General features: G+C 45.0%; 19 non-coding genes across 19 annotated transcripts; all 19 read left to right on the top strand.

The window, feature by feature from the left end:
* The first annotated feature begins 117 nt into the window (after positions 1 to 117).
* Positions 118 to 242, top strand: LOC119434923 (U5 spliceosomal RNA). The gene has a single exon (XR_005188700.1). It is a non-coding gene; the product is annotated as a U5 spliceosomal RNA (small nuclear RNA).
* Positions 243 to 1006: 764 nt separating this feature from the next.
* Positions 1007 to 1131, top strand: LOC119434922 (U5 spliceosomal RNA). The gene has a single exon (XR_005188699.1). It is a non-coding gene; the product is annotated as a U5 spliceosomal RNA (small nuclear RNA).
* A 764-nt stretch (positions 1132 to 1895) lies between these two features.
* LOC119434921 (U5 spliceosomal RNA) lies at positions 1896 to 2020 on the top strand. The gene has a single exon (XR_005188698.1). It is a non-coding gene; the product is annotated as a U5 spliceosomal RNA (small nuclear RNA).
* Positions 2021 to 2784: 764 nt separating this feature from the next.
* LOC119434919 (U5 spliceosomal RNA) lies at positions 2785 to 2909 on the top strand. The gene has a single exon (XR_005188696.1). It is a non-coding gene; the product is annotated as a U5 spliceosomal RNA (small nuclear RNA).
* Positions 2910 to 3674: 765 nt separating this feature from the next.
* LOC119434918 (U5 spliceosomal RNA) lies at positions 3675 to 3799 on the top strand. The gene has a single exon (XR_005188695.1). It is a non-coding gene; the product is annotated as a U5 spliceosomal RNA (small nuclear RNA).
* A 763-nt stretch (positions 3800 to 4562) lies between these two features.
* LOC119434917 (U5 spliceosomal RNA) lies at positions 4563 to 4687 on the top strand. Its single transcript, XR_005188694.1, has one exon. It is a non-coding gene; the product is annotated as a U5 spliceosomal RNA (small nuclear RNA).
* A 764-nt stretch (positions 4688 to 5451) lies between these two features.
* Positions 5452 to 5576, top strand: LOC119434916 (U5 spliceosomal RNA). Its single transcript, XR_005188693.1, has one exon. It is a non-coding gene; the product is annotated as a U5 spliceosomal RNA (small nuclear RNA).
* Positions 5577 to 6341: 765 nt separating this feature from the next.
* On the top strand, positions 6342 to 6466 carry LOC119434915 (U5 spliceosomal RNA). The gene has a single exon (XR_005188692.1). It is a non-coding gene; the product is annotated as a U5 spliceosomal RNA (small nuclear RNA).
* Positions 6467 to 7230: 764 nt separating this feature from the next.
* LOC119434914 (U5 spliceosomal RNA) lies at positions 7231 to 7355 on the top strand. Its single transcript, XR_005188691.1, has one exon. It is a non-coding gene; the product is annotated as a U5 spliceosomal RNA (small nuclear RNA).
* Positions 7356 to 8117: 762 nt separating this feature from the next.
* Positions 8118 to 8242, top strand: LOC119434912 (U5 spliceosomal RNA). Its single transcript, XR_005188690.1, has one exon. It is a non-coding gene; the product is annotated as a U5 spliceosomal RNA (small nuclear RNA).
* Positions 8243 to 9006: 764 nt separating this feature from the next.
* On the top strand, positions 9007 to 9131 carry LOC119434911 (U5 spliceosomal RNA). The gene has a single exon (XR_005188689.1). It is a non-coding gene; the product is annotated as a U5 spliceosomal RNA (small nuclear RNA).
* Positions 9132 to 9893: 762 nt separating this feature from the next.
* On the top strand, positions 9894 to 10018 carry LOC119434910 (U5 spliceosomal RNA). The gene has a single exon (XR_005188688.1). It is a non-coding gene; the product is annotated as a U5 spliceosomal RNA (small nuclear RNA).
* Positions 10019 to 10783: 765 nt separating this feature from the next.
* Positions 10784 to 10908, top strand: LOC119434909 (U5 spliceosomal RNA). Its single transcript, XR_005188687.1, has one exon. It is a non-coding gene; the product is annotated as a U5 spliceosomal RNA (small nuclear RNA).
* Positions 10909 to 11671: 763 nt separating this feature from the next.
* LOC119434927 (U5 spliceosomal RNA) lies at positions 11672 to 11796 on the top strand. The gene has a single exon (XR_005188704.1). It is a non-coding gene; the product is annotated as a U5 spliceosomal RNA (small nuclear RNA).
* Positions 11797 to 12559: 763 nt separating this feature from the next.
* Positions 12560 to 12684, top strand: LOC119434926 (U5 spliceosomal RNA). Its single transcript, XR_005188703.1, has one exon. It is a non-coding gene; the product is annotated as a U5 spliceosomal RNA (small nuclear RNA).
* Positions 12685 to 13447: 763 nt separating this feature from the next.
* LOC119434925 (U5 spliceosomal RNA) lies at positions 13448 to 13572 on the top strand. The gene has a single exon (XR_005188702.1). It is a non-coding gene; the product is annotated as a U5 spliceosomal RNA (small nuclear RNA).
* Positions 13573 to 14333: 761 nt separating this feature from the next.
* Positions 14334 to 14458, top strand: LOC119434920 (U5 spliceosomal RNA). Its single transcript, XR_005188697.1, has one exon. It is a non-coding gene; the product is annotated as a U5 spliceosomal RNA (small nuclear RNA).
* Positions 14459 to 20864: 6406 nt separating this feature from the next.
* Positions 20865 to 20989, top strand: LOC119434908 (U5 spliceosomal RNA). Its single transcript, XR_005188686.1, has one exon. It is a non-coding gene; the product is annotated as a U5 spliceosomal RNA (small nuclear RNA).
* A 748-nt stretch (positions 20990 to 21737) lies between these two features.
* LOC119434924 (U5 spliceosomal RNA) lies at positions 21738 to 21862 on the top strand. The gene has a single exon (XR_005188701.1). It is a non-coding gene; the product is annotated as a U5 spliceosomal RNA (small nuclear RNA).
* Positions 21863 to 22398: the final 536 nt, after the last annotated feature.

Raw genomic sequence — 22398 nt, 5'->3', positions numbered from 1 at the left:
AAAAAATAGCAAGGTCTGCGTTTTAAGTATGAAAATTTAAGAATATCATGAACAATGGCTTGGTCATGAAAGCGAGCCCATGTGCGAGACCACCCTAGGCACACGCGACTGTTGTCATTGCTCAGGTCTCTCCTCAAATCCACGCATTAATCTTTCGCCTTTTACTAAAGATTACCGTGGGGAGGGACACTCCAATGAGCCTATAGGCCAATTTTTGGAAGGCCTTGCCCGTTTGGGCGAGGCCTAACATCGAAATCTAAAGAAAGAATTGTGGCATGAAGGAATACATCGCTCCATCACGGTTCACTGAAAGTCGAGTCTTCGATTACTATGAAAAATTGCGAGGACGCTTAAGCTTTGTGCTGAGGATACATTCGTGTTTGGTGAAATAACATAGTCCGCTGTTAGCATACGCTGCTGTGAACAAGTCAGCCGAGCTTTGCTGTCTTGATGATGATTTCATGGAATTCCCTTTGAAATGGGGCGGTGGCAAATATTAACGCAACCTGATTGATTTATTCAGGTATGCTATGCAAGTTTTACAGCTAAGCTTTATATGGCTAGTCGAAATCACCTGTCCACAGAAAACTATGATTATCAGCATTCGGGCGAGCGTCGTCGTCTTTTTCCGCAGCTGGCTTCGTCATTGGCGGACTTCGCCATCGGGACCTACCAGCACTCGTCGGCCAACATGTCGTGGAGCGTTGAGATAAGGAAACAAATATTGCAGCTCTCGGGTTTGAGTGTCTGGACAAGCGACTCTGCTGCATGGGAGAAACCATGCACAATGGAACAATGTTATTAGCTTTTAAACAAGAATATGGCAACCCGAAAAGTTTCTTCATTAATAAGTGTATGTGAGAACTCCCAGAAAGGGATACTCTCTCTAAAAAAATAGCAAGGTCTGCGTTTTAAGTATGAAAATTTAAGAATATCATGAACAATGGCTTGGTCATGAAAGCGAGCCCATGTGCGAGACCACCCTAGGCGCACGCGACTGTTGTCATTGCTCAGGTCTCTCCTCAAATCCACGCATTAATCTTTCGCCTTTTACTAAAGATTACCGTGGGGAGGGACACTCCAATGAGCCTATAGGCCAATTTTTGGAAGGCCTTGCCCGTTTGGGCGAGGCCTAACATCGAAATCTAAAGAAAGAATTGTGGCATGAAGGAATACATCGCTCCATCACGGTTCACTGAAAGTCGAGTCTTCGATTACTATGAAAAATTGCGAGGACGCTTAAGCTTTGTGCTGAGGATACATTCGTGTTTGGTGAAATAACATAGTCCGCTGTTAGCATACGCTGCTGTGAACAAGTCAGCCGAGCTTTGCTGTCTTGATGATGATTTCATGGAATTCCCTTTGAAATGGGGCGGTGGCAAATATTAACGCAACCTGATTGATTTATTCAGGTATGCTATGCAAGTTTTACAGCTAAGCTTTATATGGCTAGTCGAAATCACCTGTCCACAGAAAACTATGATTATCAGCATTCGGGCGAGCGTCGTCGTCTTTTTCCGCAGCTGGCTTCGTCATTGGCGGACTTCGCCATCGGGACCTACCAGCACTCGTCGGCCAACATGTCGTGGAGCGTTGAGATAAGGAAACAAATATTGCAGCTCTCGGGTTTGAGTGTCTGGACAAGCGACTCTGCTGCATGGGAGAAACCATGCACAATGGAACAATGTTATTAGCTTTTAAACAAGAATATGGCAACCCGAAAAGTTTCTTCATTAATAAGTGTATGTGAGAACTCCCAGAAAGGGATACTCTCTCTAAAAAAATAGCAAGGTCTGCGTTTTAAGTATGAAAATTTAAGAATATCATGAACAATGGCTTGGTCATGAAAGCGAGCCCATGTGCGAGACCACCCTAGGCGCACGCGACTGTTGTCATTGCTCAGGTCTCTCCTCAAATCCACGCATTAATCTTTCGCCTTTTACTAAAGATTACCGTGGGGAGGGACACTCCAATGAGCCTATAGGCCAATTTTTGGAAGGCCTTGCCCGTTTGGGCGAGGCCTAACATCGAAATCTAAAGAAAGAATTGTGGCATGAAGGAATACATCGCTCCATCACGGTTCACTGAAAGTCGAGTCTTCGATTACTATGAAAAATTGCGAGGACGCTTAAGCTTTGTGCTGAGGATACATTCGTGTTTGGTGAAATAACATAGTCCGCTGGTTAGCATACCTGCTGTGAACAAGTCAGCCGAGCTTTGCTGTCTTGATGATGATTTCATGGAATTCCCTTTGAAATGGGGCGGTGGCAAATAGTAACGCAACCTGATTGATTTATTCAGGTATGCTATGCAAGTTTTACAGCTAAGCTTTATATGGCTAGTCGAAATCACCTGTCCACAGAAAACTATGATTATCAGCATTCGGGCGAGCGTCGTCGTCTTTTTCCGCAGCTGGCTTCGTCATTGGCGGACTTCGCCATCGGGACCTACCAGCACTCGTCGGCCAACATGTCGTGGAGCGTTGAGATAAGGAAACAAATATTGCAGCTCTCGGGTTTGAGTGTCTGGACAAGCGACTCTGCTGCATGGGAGAAACCATGCACAATGGAACAATGTTATTAGCTTTTAAACAAGAATATGGCAACCCGAAAAGTTTCTTCATTAATAAGTGTATGTGAGAACTCCCAGAAAGGGATACTCTCTCTAAAAAAATAGCAAGGTCTGCGTTTTAAGTATGAAAATTTAAGAATATCATGAACAATGGCTTGGTCATGAAAGCGAGCCCATGTGCGAGACCACCCTAGGCGCACGCGACTGTTGTCATTGCTCAGGTCTCTCCTCAAATCCACGCATTAATCTTTCGCCTTTTACTAAAGATTACCGTGGGGAGGGACACTCCAATGAGCCTATAGGCCAATTTTTGGAAGGCCTTGCCCGTTTGGGCGAGGCCTAACATCGAAATCTAAAGAAAGAATTGTGGCATGAAGGAATACATCGCTCCATCACGGTTCACTGAAAGTCGAGTCTTCGATTACTATGAAAAATTGCGAGGACGCTTAAGCTTTGTGCTGAGGATACATTCGTGTTTGGTGAAATAACATAGTCCGCTGGTTAGCATACGCTGCTGTGAACAAGTCAGCCGAGCTTTGCTGTCTTGATGATGATTTCATGGAATTCCCTTTGAAATGGGGCGGTGGCAAATATTAACGCAACCTGATTGATTTATTCAGGTATGCTATGCAAGTTTTACAGCTAAGCTTTATATGGCTAGTCGAAATCACCTGTCCACAGAAAACTATGATTATCAGCATTCGGGCGAGCGTCGTCGTCTTTTTCCGCAGCTGGCTTCGTCATTGGCGGACTTCGCCATCGGGACCTACCAGCACTCGTCGGCCAACATGTCGTGGAGCGTTGAGATAAGGAAACAAATATTGCAGCTCTCGGGTTTGAGTGTCTGGACAAGCGACTCTGCTGCATGGGAGAAACCATGCACAATGGAACAATGTTATTAGCTTTTAAACAAGAATATGGCAACCCGAAAAGTTTCTTCATTAATAAGTGTATGTGAGAACTCCCAGAAAGGGATACTCTCTCTAAAAAAATAGCAAGGTCTGCGTTTTAAGTATGAAAATTTAAGAATATCATGAACAATGGCTTGGTCATGAAAGCGAGCCCATGTGCGAGACCACCCTAGGCGCACGCGACTGTTGTCATTGCTCAGGTCTCTCCTCAAATCCACGCATTAATCTTTCGCCTTTTACTAAAGATTACCGTGGGGAGGGACACTCCAATGAGCCTATAGGCCAATTTTTGGAAGGCCTTGCCCGTTTGGGCGAGGCCTAACATCGAAATCTAAAGAAAGAATTGTGGCATGAAGGAATACATCGCTCCATCACGGTTCACTGAAAGTCGAGTCTTCGATTACTATGAAAAATTGCGAGGACGCTTAAGCTTTGTGCTGAGGATACATTCGTGTTTGGTGAAATAACATAGTCCGCTGTTAGCATACCTGCTGTGAACAAGTCAGCCGAGCTTTGCTGTCTTGATGATGATTTCATGGAATCCCTTTGAGAATGGGGCGGTGGACAAATAGTAACGCAACCTGATTGATTTATTCAGGTATGCTATGCAAGTTTTACAGCTAAGCTTATATGGCTAGTCGAAATCACCTGTCCACAGAAAACTATGATTATCAGCATTCGGGCGAGCGTCGTCGTCTTTTTCCGCAGCTGGCTTCGTCATTGGCGGACTTCGCCATCGGGACCTACCAGCACTCGTCGGCCAACATGTCGTGGAGCGTTGAGATAAGGAAACAAATATTGCAGCTCTCGGGTTTGAGTGTCTGGACAAGCGACTCTGCTGCATGGGAGAAACCATGCACAATGGAACAATGTTATTAGCTTTTAAACAAGAATATGGCAACCCGAAAAGTTTCTTCATTAATAAGTGTATGTGAGAACTCCCAGAAAGGGATACTCTCTCTAAAAAAATAGCAAGGTCTGCGTTTTAAGTATGAAAATTTAAGAATATCATGAACAATGGCTTGGTCATGAAAGCGAGCCCATGTGCGAGACCACCCTAGGCGCACGCGACTGTTGTCATTGCTCAGGTCTCTCCTCAAATCCACGCATTAATCTTTCGCCTTTTACTAAAGATTACCGTGGGGAGGGACACTCCAATGAGCCTATAGGCCAATTTTTGGAAGGCCTTGCCCGTTTGGGCGAGGCCTAACATCGAAATCTAAAGAAAGAATTGTGGCATGAAGGAATACATCGCTCCATCACGGTTCACTGAAAGTCGAGTCTTCGATTACTATGAAAAATTGCGAGGACGCTTAAGCTTTGTGCTGAGGATACATTCGTGTTTGGTGAAATAACATAGTCCGCTGTTAGCATACGCTGCTGTGAACAAGTCAGCCGAGCTTTGCTGTCTTGATGATGATTTCATGGAATTCCCTTTGAAATGGGGCGGTGGCAAATATTAACGCAACCTGATTGATTTATTCAGGTATGCTATGCAAGTTTTACAGCTAAGCTTTATATGGCTAGTCGAAATCACCTGTCCACAGAAAACTATGATTATCAGCATTCGGGCGAGCGTCGTCGTCTTTTTCCGCAGCTGGCTTCGTCATTGGCGGACTTCGCCATCGGGACCTACCAGCACTCGTCGGCCAACATGTCGTGGAGCGTTGAGATAAGGAAACAAATATTGCAGCTCTCGGGTTTGAGTGTCTGGACAAGCGACTCTGCTGCATGGGAGAAACCATGCACAATGGAACAATGTTATTAGCTTTTAAACAAGAATATGGCAACCCGAAAAGTTTCTTCATTAATAAGTGTATGTGAGAACTCCCAGAAAGGGATACTCTCTCTAAAAAAATAGCAAGGTCTGCGTTTTAAGTATGAAAATTTAAGAATATCATGAACAATGGCTTGGTCATGAAAGCGAGCCCATGTGCGAGACCACCCTAGGCACACGCGACTGTTGTCATTGCTCAGGTCTCTCCTCAAATCCACGCATTAATCTTTCGCCTTTTACTAAAGATTACCGTGGGGAGGGACACTCCAATGAGCCTATAGGCCAATTTTTGGAAGGCCTTGCCCGTTTGGGCGAGGCCTAACATCGAAATCTAAAGAAAGAATTGTGGCATGAAGGAATACATCGCTCCATCACGGTTCACTGAAAGTCGAGTCTTCGATTACTATGAAAAATTGCGAGGACGCTTAAGCTTTGTGCTGAGGATACATTCGTGTTTGGTGAAATAACATAGTCCGCTGTTAGCATACGCTGCTGTGAACAAGTCAGCCGAGCTTTGCTGTCTTGATGATGATTTCATGGAATTCCCTTTGAAATGGGGCGGTGGCAAATATTAACGCAACCTGATTGATTTATTCAGGTATGCTATGCAAGTTTTACAGCTAAGCTTTATATGGCTAGTCGAAATCACCTGTCCACAGAAAACTATGATTATCAGCATTCGGGCGAGCGTCGTCGTCTTTTTCCGCAGCTGGCTTCGTCATTGGCGGACTTCGCCATCGGGACCTACCAGCACTCGTCGGCCAACATGTCGTGGAGCGTTGAGATAAGGAAACAAATATTGCAGCTCTCGGGTTTGAGTGTCTGGACAAGCGACTCTGCTGCATGGGAGAAACCATGCACAATGGAACAATGTTATTAGCTTTTAAACAAGAATATGGCAACCCGAAAAGTTTCTTCATTAATAAGTGTATGTGAGAACTCCCAGAAAGGGATACTCTCTCTAAAAAAATAGCAAGGTCTGCGTTTTAAGTATGAAAATTTAAGAATATCATGAACAATGGCTTGGTCATGAAAGCGAGCCCATGTGCGAGACCACCCTAGGCTACACGCGACTGTTGTCATTGCTCAGGTCTCTCCTCAAATCCACGCATTAATCTTTCGCCTTTTACTAAAGATTACCGTGGGGAGGGACACTCCAATGAGCCTATAGGCCAATTTTTGGAAGGCCTTGCCCGTTTGGGCGAGGCCTAACATCGAAATCTAAAGAAAGAATTGTGGCATGAAGGAATACATCGCTCCATCACGGTTCACTGAAAGTCGAGTCTTCGATTACTATGAAAAATTGCGAGGACGCTTAAGCTTTGTGCTGAGGATACATTCGTGTTTGGTGAAATAACATAGTCCGCTGTTAGCATACGCTGCTGTGAACAAGTCAGCCGAGCTTTGCTGTCTTGATGATGATTTCATGGAATTCCCTTTGAAATGGGGCGGTGGCAAATATTAACGCAACCTGATTGATTTATTCAGGTATGCTATGCAAGTTTTACAGCTAAGCTTTATATGGCTAGTCGAAATCACCTGTCCACAGAAAACTATGATTATCAGCATTCGGGCGAGCGTCGTCGTCTTTTTCCGCAGCTGGCTTCGTCATTGGCGGACTTCGCCATCGGGACCTACCAGCACTCGTCGGCCAACATGTCGTGGAGCGTTGAGATAAGGAAACAAATATTGCAGCTCTCGGGTTTGAGTGTCTGGACAAGCGACTCTGCTGCATGGGAGAAACCATGCACAATGGAACAATGTTATTAGCTTTTAAACAAGAATATGGCAACCCGAAAAGTTTCTTCATTAATAAGTGTATGTGAGAACTCCCAGAAAGGGATACTCTCTCTAAAAAAATAGCAAGGTCTGCGTTTTAAGTATGAAAATTTAAGAATATCATGAACAATGGCTTGGTCATGAAAGCGAGCCCATGTGCGAGACCACCCTAGGCACACGCGACTGTTGTCATTGCTCAGGTCTCTCCTCAAATCCACGCATTAATCTTTCGCCTTTTACTAAAGATTACCGTGGGGAGGGACACTCCAATGAGCCTATAGGCCAATTTTTGGAAGGCCTTGCCCGTTTGGGCGAGGCCTAACATCGAAATCTAAAGAAAGAATTGTGGCATGAAGGAATACATCGCTCCATCACGGTTCACTGAAAGTCGAGTCTTCGATTACTATGAAAAATTGCGAGGACGCTTAAGCTTTGTGCTGAGGATACATTCGTGTTTGGTGAAATAACATAGTCCGTGGTTAGCATACTGCTGTGAACAAGTCAGCCGACTTTTGCTGTTTTGATGATGATTTCATGGCATCCCCTTTGAGACGGGGCGGTGACAAATAGTAACGTAACCTGATTGATTTATTCTGGTATGCTATGCAAGTTTTACAGCTAAGCTTTATATGGCTAGTCGAAATCACCTGTCCACGGAAAACTATGATTATCAGCATTCGGGCGAGCGTCGTCGTCTTTTTCCGCAGCTGGCTTCGTCATTGGCGGACTTCGCCATCGGGACCTACCAGCACTCGTCGGCCAACATGTCGTGGAGCGTTGAGATAAGGAAACAAATATTGCAGCTCTCGGGTTTGAGTGTCTGGACAAGCGACTCTGCTGCATGGGAGAAACCATGCACAATGGAACAATGTTATTAGCTTTTAAACAAGAATATGGCAACCCGAAAAGTTTCTTCATTAATAAGTGTATGTGAGAACTCCCAGAAAGGGATACTCTCTCTAAAAAAATAGCAAGGTCTGCGTTTTAAGTATGAAAATTTAAGAATATCATGAACAATGGCTTGGTCATGAAAGCGAGCCCATGTGCGAGACCACCCTAGGCACACGCGACTGTTGTCATTGCTCAGGTCTCTCCTCAAATCCACGCATTAATCTTTCGCCTTTTACTAAAGATTACCGTGGGGAGGGACACTCCAATGAGCCTATAGGCCAATTTTTGGAAGGCCTTGCCCGTTTGGGCGAGGCCTAACATCGAAATCTAAAGAAAGAATTGTGGCATGAAGGAATACATCGCTCCATCACGGTTCACTGAAAGTCGAGTCTTCGATTACTATGAAAAATTGCGAGGACGCTTAAGCTTTGTGCTGAGGATACATTCGTGTTTGGTGAAATAACATAGTCCGCTGTTAGCATACGCTGCTGTGAACAAGTCAGCCGAGCTTTGCTGTCTTGATGATGATTTCATGGAATTCCCTTTGAAATGGGGCGGTGGCAAATATTAACGCAACCTGATTGATTTATTCAGGTATGCTATGCAAGTTTTACAGCTAAGCTTTATATGGCTAGTCGAAATCACCTGTCCACAGAAAACTATGATTATCAGCATTCGGGCGAGCGTCGTCGTCTTTTTCCGCAGCTGGCTTCGTCATTGGCGGACTTCGCCATCGGGACCTACCAGCACTCGTCGGCCAACATGTCGTGGAGCGTTGAGATAAGGAAACAAATATTGCAGCTCTCGGGTTTGAGTGTCTGGACAAGCGACTCTGCTGCATGGGAGAAACCATGCACAATGGAACAATGTTATTAGCTTTTAAACAAGAATATGGCAACCCGAAAAGTTTCTTCATTAATAAGTGTATGTGAGAACTCCCAGAAAGGGATACTCTCTCTAAAAAAATAGCAAGGTCTGCGTTTTAAGTATGAAAATTTAAGAATATCATGAACAATGGCTTGGTCATGAAAGCGAGCCCATGTGCGAGACCACCCTAGGCGCACGCGACTGTTGTCATTGCTCAGGTCTCTCCTCAAATCCACGCATTAATCTTTCGCCTTTTACTAAAGATTACCGTGGGGAGGGACACTCCAATGAGCCTATAGGCCAATTTTTGGAAGGCCTTGCCCGTTTGGGCGAGGCCTAACATCGAAATCTAAAGAAAGAATTGTGGCATGAAGGAATACATCGCTCCATCACGGTTCACTGAAAGTCGAGTCTTCGATTACTATGAAAAATTGCGAGGACGCTTAAGCTTTGTGCTGAGGATACATTCGTGTTTGGTGAAATAACATAGTCCGTGGTTAGCATACTGCTGTGAACAAGTCAGCCGAGTTTTGCTGTCTTGATGATGATTTCATGGCATCCCCTTTGAGACGGGGCGGTGACAAATAGTAACGTAACCTGATTGATTTATTTAGGTATGCTTTACAAGTTTTACAGCTAAGCCTTAAATGGCTAGTCGAAATCACCTGTCCACAGAAAACTATGATTATCAGCATTCGGGCGAGCGTCGTCGTCTTTTTCCGCAGCTGGCTTCGTCATTGGCGGACTTCGCCATCGGGACCTACCAGCACTCGTCGGCCAACATGTCGTGGAGCGTTGAGATAAGGAAACAAATATTGCAGCTCTCGGGTTTGAGTGTCTGGACAAGCGAGTCTGCTGCATGGGAGAAACCATGCACAATGGAACAATGTTATTAGCTTTTAAACAAGAATATGGCAACCCGAAAAGTTTCTTCATTAATAAGTGTATGTGAGAACTCCCAGAAAGGGATACTCTCTCTAAAAAAATAGCAAGGTCTGCGTTTTAAGTATGAAAATTTAAGAATATCATGAACAATGGCTTGGTCATGAAAGCGAGCCCATGTGCGAGACCACCCTAGGCACACGCGACTGTTGTCATTGCTCAGGTCTCTCCTCAAATCCACGCATTAATCTTTCGCCTTTTACTAAAGATTACCGTGGGGAGGGACACTCCAATGAGCCTATAGGCCAATTTTTGGAAGGCCTTGCCCGTTTGGGCGAGGCCTAACATCGAAATCTAAAGAAAGAATTGTGGCATGAAGGAATACATCGCTCCATCACGGTTCACTGAAAGTCGAGTCTTCGATTACTATGAAAAATTGCGAGGACGCTTAAGCTTTGTGCTGAGGATACATTCGTGTTTGGTGAAATAACATAGTCCGCTGTTAGCATACGCTGCTGTGAACAAGTCAGCCGAGCTTTGCTGTCTTGATGATGATTTCATGGAATTCCCTTTGAAATGGGGCGGTGGCAAATATTAACGCAACCTGATTGATTTATTCAGGTATGCTATGCAAGTTTTACAGCTAAGCTTTATATGGCTAGTCGAAATCACCTGTCCACAGAAAACTATGATTATCAGCATTCGGGCGAGCGTCGTCGTCTTTTTCCGCAGCTGGCTTCGTCATTGGCGGACTTCGCCATCGGGACCTACCAGCACTCGTCGGCCAACATGTCGTGGAGCGTTGAGATAAGGAAACAAATATTGCAGCTCTCGGGTTTGAGTGTCTGGACAAGCGAGTCTGCTGCATGGGAGAAACCATGCACAATGGAACAATGTTATTAGCTTTTAAACAAGAATATGGCAACCCGAAAAGTTTCTTCATTAATAAGTGTATGTGAGAACTCCCAGAAAGGGATACTCTCTCTAAAAAAATAGCAAGGTCTGCGTTTTAAGTATGAAAATTTAAGAATATCATGAACAATGGCTTGGTCATGAAAGCGAGCCCATGTGCGAGACCACCCTAGGCGACACGCGACTGTTGTCATTGCTCAGGTCTCTCCTCAAATCCACGCATTAATCTTTCGCCTTTTACTAAAGATTACCGTGGGGAGGGACACTCCAATGAGCCTATAGGCCAATTTTTGGAAGGCCTTGCCCGTTTGGGCGAGGCCTAACATCGAAATCTAAAGAAAGAATTGTGGCATGAAGGAATACATCGCTCCATCACGGTTCACTGAAAGTCGAGTCTTCGATTACTATGAAAAATTGCGAGGACGCTTAAGCTTTGTGCTGAGGATACATTCGTGTTTGGTGAAATAACATAGTCCGCTGTTAGCATACGCTGCTGTGAACAAGTCAGCCGAGCTTTGCTGTCTTGATGATGATTTCATGGAATTCCCTTTGAAATGGGGCGGTGGCAAATATTAACGCAACCTGATTGATTTATTCAGGTATGCTATGCAAGTTTTACAGCTAAGCTTTATATGGCTAGTCGAAATCACCTGTCCACAGAAAACTATGATTATCAGCATTCGGGCGAGCGTCGTCGTCTTTTTCCGCAGCTGGCTTCGTCATTGGCGGACTTCGCCATCGGGACCTACCAGCACTCGTCGGCCAACATGTCGTGGAGCGTTGAGATAAGGAAACAAATATTGCAGCTCTCGGGTTTGAGTGTCTGGACAAGCGACTCTGCTGCATGGGAGAAACCATGCACAATGGAACAATGTTATTAGCTTTTAAACAAGAATATGGCAACCCGAAAAGTTTCTTCATTAATAAGTGTATGTGAGAACTCCCAGAAAGGGATACTCTCTCTAAAAAAATAGCAAGGTCTGCGTTTTAAGTATGAAAATTTAAGAATATCATGAACAATGGCTTGGTCATGAAAGCGAGCCCATGTGCGAGACCACCCTAGGCCACGCGACTGTTGTCATTGCTCAGGTCTCTCCTCAAATCCACGCATTAATCTTTCGCCTTTTACTAAAGATTACCGTGGGGAGGGACACTCCAATGAGCCTATAGGCCAATTTTTGGAAGGCCTTGCCCGTTTGGGCGAGGCCTAACATCGAAATCTAAAGAAAGAATTGTGGCATGAAGGAATACATCGCTCCATCACGGTTCACTGAAAGTCGAGTCTTCGATTACTATGAAAAATTGCGAGGACGCTTAAGCTTTGTGCTGAGGATACATTCGTGTTTGGTGAAATAACATAGTCCGTGGTTAGCATACTGCTGTGAACAAGTCAGCCGAGTTTTGCTGTCTTGATGATGATTTCATGGCATCCCCTTTGAGACGGGGCGGTGACAAATAGTAACGTAACCTGATTGATTTATTTAGGTATGCTTTACAAGTTTTACAGCTAAGCTTTATATGGCTAGTCGAAATCACCTGTCCACGGAAAACTATGATTATCAGCATTCGGGCGAGCGTCGTCGTCTTTTTCCGCAGCTGGCTTCGTCATTGGCGGACTTCGCCATCGGGACCTACCAGCACTCGTCGGCCAACATGTCGTGGAGCGTTGAGATAAGGAAACAAATATTGCAGCTCTCGGGTTTGAGTGTCTGGACAAGCGAGTCTGCTGCATGGGAGAAACCATGCACAATGGAACAATGTTATTAGCTTTTAAACAAGAATATGGCAACCCGAAAAGTTTCTTCATTAATAAGTGTATGTGAGAACTCCCAGAAAGGGATACTCTCTCTAAAAAAATAGCAAGGTCTGCGTTTTAAGTATGAAAATTTAAGAATATCATGAACAATGGCTTGGTCATGAAAGCGAGCCCATGTGCGAGACCACCCTAGGCTACACGCGACTGTTGTCATTGCTCAGGTCTCTCCTCAAATCCACGCATTAATCTTTCGCCTTTTACTAAAGATTACCGTGGGGAGGGACACTCCAATGAGCCTATAGGCCAATTTTTGGAAGGCCTTGCCCGTTTGGGCGAGGCCTAACATCGAAATCTAAAGAAAGAATTGTGGCATGAAGGAATACATCGCTCCATCACGGTTCACTGAAAGTCGAGTCTTCGATTACTATGAAAAATTGCGAGGACGCTTAAGCTTTGTGCTGAGGATACATTCGTGTTTGGTGAAATAACATAGTCCGCTGTTAGCATACGCTGCTGTGAACAAGTCAGCCGAGCTTTGCTGTCTTGATGATGATTTCATGGAATTCCCTTTGAAATGGGGCGGTGACAAATAGTAACGCAACCTGATTGATTTATTCAGGTATGCTATGCAAGTTTTACAGCTAAGCTTATATGGCTAGTCGAAATCACCTGTCCACAGAAAACTATGATTATCAGCATTCGGGCGAGCGTCGTCGTCTTTTTCCGCAGCTGGCTTCGTCATTGGCGGACTTCGCCATCGGGACCTACCAGCACTCGTCGGCCAACATGTCGTGGAGCGTTGAGATAAGGAAACAAATATTGCAGCTCTCGGGTTTGAGTGTCTGGACAAGCGACTCTGCTGCATGGGAGAAACCATGCACAATGGAACAATGTTATTAGCTTTTAAACAAGAATATGGCAACCCGAAAAGTTTCTTCATTAATAAGTGTATGTGAGAACTCCCAGAAAGGGATACTCTCTCTAAAAAAATAGCAAGGTCTGCGTTTTAAGTATGAAAATTTAAGAATATCATGAACAATGGCTTGGTCATGAAAGCGAGCCCATGTGCGAGACCACCCTAGGCACACGCGACTGTTGTCATTGCTCAGGTCTCTCCTCAAATCCACGCATTAATCTTTCGCCTTTTACTAAAGATTACCGTGGGGAGGGACACTCCAATGAGCCTATAGGCCAATTTTTGGAAGGCCTTGCCCGTTTGGGCGAGGCCTAACATCGAAATCTAAAGAAAGAATTGTGGCATGAAGGAATACATCGCTCCATCACGGTTCACTGAAAGTCGAGTCTTCGATTACTATGAAAAATTGCGAGGACGCTTAAGCTTTGTGCTGAGGATACATTCGTGTTTGGTGAAATAACATAGTCCGTGGTTAGCATACTGCTGTGAACAAGTCAGCCGAGTTTTGCTGTCTTGATGATGATTTCATGGCATCCCCTTTGAACGGGGCGGTGACAAATAGTAACGTAACCTGATTGATTTATTTAGGTATGCTTTACAAGTTTTACAGCTAAGCCTTAAATGACTAGTCGAAATCACCTGTCCACCGAAAACTATGATTATCAGCATTCGGGCGAGCGTCGTCGTCTTTTTCCGCAGCTGGCTTCGTCATTGGCGGACTTCGCCATCGGGACCTACCAGCACTCGTCGGCCAACATGTCGTGGAGCGTTGAGATAAGGAAACAAATATTGCAGCTCTCGGGTTTGAGTGTCTGGACAAGCGAGTCTGCTGCATGGGAGAAACCATGCACAATGGAACAATGTTATTAGCTTTTAAACAAGAATATGGCAACCCGAAAAGTTTCTTCATTAATAAGTGTATGTGAGAACTCCCAGAAAGGGATACTCTCTCTAAAAAAATAGCAAGGTCTGCGTTTTAAGTATGAAAATTTAAGAATATCATGAACAATGGCTTGGTCATGAAAGCGAGCCCATGTGCGAGACCACCCTAGGCGCACGCGACTGTTGTCATTGCTCAGGTCTCTCCTCAAATCCACGCATTAATCTTTCGCCTTTTACTAAAGATTACCGTGGGGAGGGACACTCCAATGAGCCTATAGGCCAATTTTTGGAAGGCCTTGCCCGTTTGGGCGAGGCCTAACATCGAAATCTAAAGAAAGAATTGTGGCATGAAGGAATACATCGCTCCATCACGGTTCACTGAAAGTCGAGTCTTCGATTACTATGAAAAATTGCGAGGACGCTTAAGCTTTGTGCTGAGGATACATTCGTGTTTGGTGAAATAACATAGTCCGCTGTTAGCATACGCTGCTGTGAACAAGTCAGCCGAGCTTTGCTGTCTTGATGATGATTTCATGGAATTCCCTTTGAAATGGGGCGGTGGCAAATATTAACGCAACCTGATTGATTTATTCAGGTATGCTATGCAAGTTTTACAGCTAAGCTTTATATGGCTAGTCGAAATCACCTGTCCACAGAAAACTATGATTATCAGCATTCGGGCGAGCGTCGTCGTCTTTTTCCGCAGCTGGCTTCGTCATTGGCGGACTTCGCCATCGGGACCTACCAGCACTCGTCGGCCAACATGTCGTGGAGCGTTGAGATAAGGAAACAAATATTGCAGCTCTCGGGTTTGAGTGTCTGGACAAGCGACTCTGCTGCATGGGAGAAACCATGCACAATGGAACAATGTTATTAGCTTTTAAACAAGAATATGGCAACCCGAAAAGTTTCTTCATTAATAAGTGTATGTGAGAACTCCCAGAAAGGGATACTCTCTCTAAAAAAATAGCAAGGTCTGCGTTTTAAGTTTGAAAATTTAAGAATATCATGAACAATGTTAGTTAGTTAATTCAGGTTTAATGGCGCAAAAGCGACAAAGGCCATGCTGCGCCAGCCACAAGGTATTAAAAATGAAATGTTAATGTAGCGAAAGTTGCGTTACCTTATATTCTATGTAAAAAACCGGCTTCACCTAAAAACTTGAACAAGTCAGTGAATGGCACTAGCGGATCATCTCCCAATAATGAGGCGGGGTGTAAAGGTATGTGTGAGTTATACAGATTCTGCAAAAGTTTCCGTCTGTGTGTTTCTATATGTGGACATGTCATAACAATGTGTATTACTGTGAGAGGTTCATGACATTTATCGCAAGTTGGCGGATCTTCTTTTCGAAGTAAGAAATTGTGCGTTAGATGTGTATGCCCTATTCGAAGTCGACATAAGATCACCTCATAGAACCGTTGCTGGTGACTGCACGATTTCCACTCGCCAAGCAGGGGTTTGATTATGTGTAACTTGTTGTTAATGCAGGAGTCCCATTCTTGTTGCCATTTTAATGTCAGGGCTTTGCGAATTGCTCGGATACTGTCTTTATATGGAAGTTTTGTGTGTGTTAGGTCTTTGTGCGCTGCCATGGCCGCGCATCTATCTGCTGATTCGTTCCCTGGTATCCCAACATGGCTAGGGACCCAGCAGAATCGTATGGTTCGTCCGTATTTGTTATTCACAACCATGTTCAAGATATCGCCAAGCAGCGGTTCACAGGCGGATTTTAAATTTAATGCTCTGAGTGCACTCAACGAATCGGTGTAGATGACAGCACTCTTCTGTTTGTCGGTGATAACTTTGTTTACTGCCGTCCATACAGCCATAACTTCGGCGGTAAAGACTGAAGCGGAATTATGTATTCGAATGCTATTTTCCCAATTCTCTGTTACGGTTCCCACACCCACGTATTCTTGTGTTTTTGAACCATCTGTGTAAAATTCTGTGTGATCTTTATATTTGTCTTGAATAGTGCGGAACTCTTGCATTATGTGTTCTTGTGGGGTGTCCTTTTTCTTTAAGTGCGTTAGTGTCCAGTCACATAGTTGTGTAAAATCGCACCATGGGGCCAGTCTTTGCGGCCTTTCAGCAACCTGCAGGACCTCATGAGGAATGTTGTAAATATGACAGTATTCCTCATGTCGTAAGACAAGTGGCCGTATCATGTTCGGTTTGTTTGTGTAGTGTAACCGAGAGTTGCATTGTGTTACGATTTTGTAGCATATATGTTGTGGTGTTGACCGAATTCTCAGTACATAGGAGAGGGTTAGTAGTGCTCTGCGGTGCTGTAGGGAAGGCTCATTGCAGTCAACGTATAAACTTAGGACAGGCGATGTTCTGTAGGCACCGCTCGCCATTCGTAGGCCAAGATTGTGAATTGGATCAAGTCGTTTAATGTAGGATTGCCTGGCTGCACCATAAACTACACTGCCGTAGTCGAGAATGCTACGCACAAGGGACCGGTAAATACGTAGTAGGCATATTCGGTCAGATCCCCAGTGCTTGTGCGATAACACTTTGAGAATATTTAATGCTTTATTTGCCTTAATTTTTGTTGTGTTAATGTGGGCTAGGAAATTCAGTTTTGTGTCAAATGTTACGCCTAAGAATTTGTACTCTCGTTTGACCGGTAGTGTTGCGCCATCCAGTGTCAGAACTGGATCGCAATGTAAGCCACGCTTCTGGGAAAACAGCACTGTAACGGTTTTGTGGGTTGAAAAGCGGAAACCATTTTTGTCGGCCCACTGTGTGAGATTATTTATTGTTATTTGTAGCTGTCTTTCGCAGGTGGATAGGTTTGAGGCGCGGCAAGCCACTTGCAAATCATCGACATAAATTGAATGCATAACAGACGATGGAATGATTTTGTTTACAGAGTTCATTTTGACTATGAAGAGTGTCGTGCTGAGAATGCAACCTTGTGGGACGCCATTTTCTTGTGTAAATGTGCGTGAAAGTGTTGTGCCGAGGCGTACCTGAAATGTTCTATTTGACATGAAATCGTATAGGCAGTTTAACATTCTGCCACGAATGCCCAAATCAGCCAGGTCTCTCAAAATTCCATATCGCCATGTGGTATCGTACGCTTTTTCTAGGTCAAAGAAAACCGCGAGACAGTGTTGTTTGTGTAGAAACGCATCACGTATTTCATGTTCTAGTCGGACGAGATGATCAGTCGTGGAGCAGCCCTTTTTGTATCCGCACTGGTGCGTGTCTATTAGGTGTCTTGATTCAAGGATGAATGTGAGTCTCGCGTTTATAATGCTCTCATATGATTTGGCTAGACAACTTGTTAGTGCAATGGGTCTGTAGCTGCTTGGGGATGATGCAGTTTTACCAGATTTTAGAAAAGGCACTACTACTGCATTTTTCCAGTCTGTAGGCATTACCCCAGATTGCCATATCTTGTTGAAAAATTGAAGGAGTGCCTTTACCGATGCTTGAGATAAGTGCGCCAGCATTGTGTAGTGGACCCGGTCAAGACCTGTTGCTGTTTTTTTACCGGCCGAAAGAACTCTGTTTAATTCCTGCATTGTAAGAGTGTCATTATATAGTTCCATTGAAGCACCGGTAGTGGGAAGTCTCTGTTTCTCAGCCGACTCTTTGTATTTTAAAAATGTGTTTGAGTAATTTGCTGAGCTTGAGATGTTATAAAAGTGTTCGCCTAATAAGTTGGCCTGGTCTTCTAGTGTTGTTTGGGTGCCTGGACTTGTAAGTAGTGGTATTGTGTATGATGTGTACTCTCCTTTAAATTTTCTAACCCGGTCCCACATTTGTTTAGATGTGACTGAACTATTAATTGAAGATACATATTTTTGCCATGACGATTTCTCTGCCTGACGCCGAACAAATCTTGCTTTGGCTTTGGCCTGTTTAAAGGCTAGGAGGTTGTTATAGGTTGGATACCTTCGTAAGATTCCCCAGGCCTTATTTTGTTGTTTTTTAGCTTTGGTACAGTCGTCTGTCCACCAGGGATTTAGTCTTTTGCGCAAAATACCGGATGACTGAGGTATTGCTGTTTCTGCGGCTGAGATTATAACCTCAACGAACTTTTTATTGAGTTCGTGAACGCTCAGTTCTGGTGAGAAGACCATTTCCAGTTTAGCATGTTCCATAAAAACTGGCCAGTCAGCAAGCTGCAGTTTCCACCGGCGTGGCTTAATGCCTAGGGTTGGTGGTGATGGTAAGATTTTTATGATTGCGGGCAAGTGATCACTACCATATGGCGTGTCGAGGGCTTCCCATTTAAGATCGCTAAAAAGAGATGGTGAACAAAAAGCTAAATCTAAACAACTAAAAGTGCGTGAAGTAGGTGAAAAATACGTTGATGCACCCGAGTTTAAGAGGCAGATATCATTTGACAGGATAAAATCTTCAATGAGCTGCCCTCTTGGGTCAGTTTTGCCACTGCCCCAAAGAGTACAATGAGCATTAAAATCTCCAACTAAAACAAAAGGCTCCGGCAGCTGGTCTGTTAAATTTTCTAAATCTTTACTAGTAAAATAGGTATGGGGTGGAAGATATAGTGAACAAATGGTGATGGTTTTATGAGACAGAACGGTGACCGCTACAGCCTCGAGAGATGTATTTAATTGGACATTTCGTGTAGGAGTACCGCCCTGCACTACTATGGCGACTCCTCCTGACAGACGGCTGGAGTGTTCGCGGTCCTTGCGTACGACAGTAAAACCTTTCAAGAATTGTGTATTTTTGGGGCCTAAGTTCGTTTCTTGAAGGCAGAGTGCAACTGGCGATAGCTTATTTATAATGTCTTTGATGTCACCTAGATTATGAATCAGGCCTCTACAGTTCCAATGGATGATGAAAGCCATTGTAAGACAAATAAAAATGTTTACTTATGTGCGTGTGAGCTAAAAAGTGATAGGTGACATGTAATAGAAAGATCACTACTCTAATCAAGGGCGGTAGCCGTTCAGGTTACCTGTCCCTTTTTCGGCGCAGTTACAAGAAGTCTGTCCTTCTTGCTGCGCTCCAGGGAGCGCGGATCTTTTGGCGTCAATGACGCCGGGGTTTTTGGGTCGACCTCCATCGCCTTCTCCGAGGCGCTGGACGATCGAGAGCCAGGCGCCGAAACGCGTGTCTCGGGCCGTGGAGTTCGGTTCAACTTTGGGCCCTGCGACACTGCGGTCTGCCGGCCCGTATTCGATGATGATGGAGCAGCACTGGCTGCTACCACCAAGGGGGCGGATGGAGTTTCTGCAGGAGTGCCGCGCGCGGACCCTGTAGACTCCTGAAACCGGTGTGGCGCTGCCCCCTGCCGCGCCGCACTGGCATAGCTAAGTTGAGGTAAGTGTCCCAACCTTTTCCTCGCTTCATAGAATGAAATTTTTTCTTTTACGGTGATTGCAATTATTTCTTTTTCTTTTTTCCAGCAAGGGCAACTCCGTGAGTAGGCTGGATGGTCTCCCTTACAATTGGCACAATGTGCAGGAGCATTGCAGTTGTCAGAAGGATGGTCGTTGGCACTACACTTCGCGCATGTTTCTTTTCCTCTGCATGATTGTGATGCATGTCCAAACCTCTGGCACTTGAAGCACCGCCTTGGGTTCGGTATGTACGGTCGGACGTTGATTCTTAGGTATCCTGCTTCGAGTGATGTGGGCACAGTACTAGTTCCAAATGTTAGTATCACGTGTTTTGTGGGGATTTGTTGGTCGTTTCGTCTGAGTGTAATCCTTTGTACCTTAATTACGTTTTGATCTTGGAACCCTTCGAGGAGCTCTTCGTCACTAAGGTTTAGGAAATCTTCTTCTGATATTACTCCCCTGCTTGTGTTGAGCGAGCGATGTGGAGAGATTGTGACGTTAATGTCACCGACACTGGTGAGTTGGGCGAGCTTTTCAACTTGGTCTTTCTTTTTCAGTTCGAGGAGGAGGTCTCCGCTAGCCATCTTTGTGGCTTTGTAGTCAGGTCCAATCGTGTTTACGAGGCATTTCGATACAAGGAAGGGTGAGAGTTTTCTTACGCTTGTGTTGCCTTCACTATGAAGGACATGGTACTTAGGGAAGGTGTCTAGGTCGGTTCGGAGGGTAAATTGGAAAATTGCATCGGTGCGACCTCTTTTCAGAGGCCGATCTGAAAGTCGGGGGAACGCTTCTGCCATAACATGGTTTCAAAGTTCGGCGGCGGTGGTAGCCACCCACCACCGAGCCCAACAAGGGGACGCTACAGGTTACGCGAAACCTGCAGACGCCAGCTATGCACCGCCACTATAACCTAATGTACATACCCAAGACTGGATACATTACACACGGTTAACCCTTGCCGCCCGGAAATTTGGAAGTGAGAAGAAGTGAGGAGGAGACAGGACAGATGGAAAAGTGAGAGAAAAAGACAAAAGATTGAAGAGGGGGACAGGAAAAGGCGACTGCCGATTTCCTCCAGGAGGGTCAGTCTGGAGGTGCCGTCTATGTGAAGCAGAGGCCGAAGAGGTGTGTTGCCTCCGCTGGGGGGCCTTAAAGGTCCAATCACCCGGCATTGGCTCAACCCCCAGGATCCCCCTTTCCCCAGACACGGCTAAGCCGCGCACGGCTACACGCGGGAGGGTCCAACCCTCGTGTGCTCGGGTCCGTGGTGTCGCAACACACCAAACGCCTGCTGACGCAGACGCCCCTGCGGGGATCATGAACAATGGCTTGGTCATGAAAGCGAGCCCATGTGCGAGACCACCCTAGGCACACGCGACTGTTGTCATTGCTCAGGTCTCTCCTCAAATCCACGCATTAATCTTTCGCCTTTTACTAAAGATTACCGTGGGGAGGGACACTCCAATGAGCCTATAGGCCAATTTTTGGATGACCTTGCCCGTTTGGGCGAGGCCTAACATCGAAATCTAAAGAAAGAATTGTGGCATGAAGGAATACATCGCTCCATCACGGTTCACTGAAAGTCGAGTCTTCGATTACTATGAAAAATTGCGAGGACGCTTAAGCTTTGTGCTGAGGATACATTCGTGTTTGGTGAAATAACATAGTCCGTGGTTAGCATACTGCTGTGAACAAGTCAGCCGAGTTTTGCTGTCTTGATGATGATTTCATGGCATCCCCTTTGAGACGGGGCGGTGACAAATAGTAACGTAACCTGATTTATTTATTTAGGTATGCTTTACAAGTTTTACAGCTAAGCCTAAATGACTAGTCGAAATCACCTGTCCACAGAAAACTATGATTATCAGCATTCGGGCGAGCGTCGTCGTCTTTTTCCGCACCTGGCTTCGTCATTGGCGGACTTCGCCATCGGGACCTACCAGCACTCGTCGGCCAACATGTCGTGGAGCGTTGAGATAAAGAAACAAATATTGCAGCTCTCGGGTTTGAGTGTCTGGACAAGCGAGTCTGCTGCATGCACAATGGAACAATGTTATTAGCTTTTAAACAAGAATATGGCAATCCGAAAAGTTTCTTCATTAATAAGTGTATGTGAGAACTCCCAGAAAGGGATACTCTGTCTAAAAAAATAGCAAGGTCTGCGTTTTAGTATGAAAATTTAAGAATATCATGAACAATGGCTTGGTCATGAAAGCGAGCCCATGTGCGAGACCACCCTAGGCACACGCGACTGTTGTCATTGCTCAGGTCTTTCCTCAAATCCACGCATTAATCTTTCGCCTTTTACTAAAGATTACCGTGGGGAGGGACACTCCAATGAGCCTATAGGCCAATTTTTGGAAGGCCTTGCCCGTTTGGGCGAGGCCTAACATCGAAATCTAAAGAAAGAATTGTGGCATGAAGGAATACATCGCTCCATCACGGTTCACTGAAAGTCGAGTCTTCGATTACTATGAAAAATTGCGAGGACGCTTAAGCTTTGTGCTGAGGATACATTCGTGTTTGGTGAAATAACATAGTCCGCTGTTAGCATACGCTGCTGTGAACAAGTCAGCCGAGCTTTGCTGTCTTGATGATGATTTCATGGAATTCCCTTTGAAATGGGGCGGTGGCAAATATTAACGCAACCTGATTGATTTATTCAGGTATGCTATGCAAGTTTTACAGCTAAGCTTATATGGCTAGTCGAAATCACCTGTCCACAGAAAACTATGATTATCAGCATTCGGGCGAGCGTCGTCGTCTTTTTCCGCAGCTGGCTTCGTCATTGGCGGACTTCGCCATCGGGACCTACCAGCACTCGTCGGCCAACATGTCGTGGAGCGTTGAGATAAGGAAACAAATATTGCAGCTCTCGGGTTTGAGTGTCTGGACAAGCGACTCTGCTGCATGGGAGAAAC

Source organism: Dermacentor silvarum, unplaced genomic scaffold (genome assembly GCF_013339745.2).
Source record: "Dermacentor silvarum isolate Dsil-2018 unplaced genomic scaffold, BIME_Dsil_1.4 Seq3196, whole genome shotgun sequence".
Taxonomy (NCBI): Eukaryota; Metazoa; Arthropoda; class Arachnida; order Ixodida; family Ixodidae; genus Dermacentor; species Dermacentor silvarum.
Note: the sequence above shows the minus strand (reverse complement) of the source record. Positions and strands in the feature narration are given on the sequence as shown.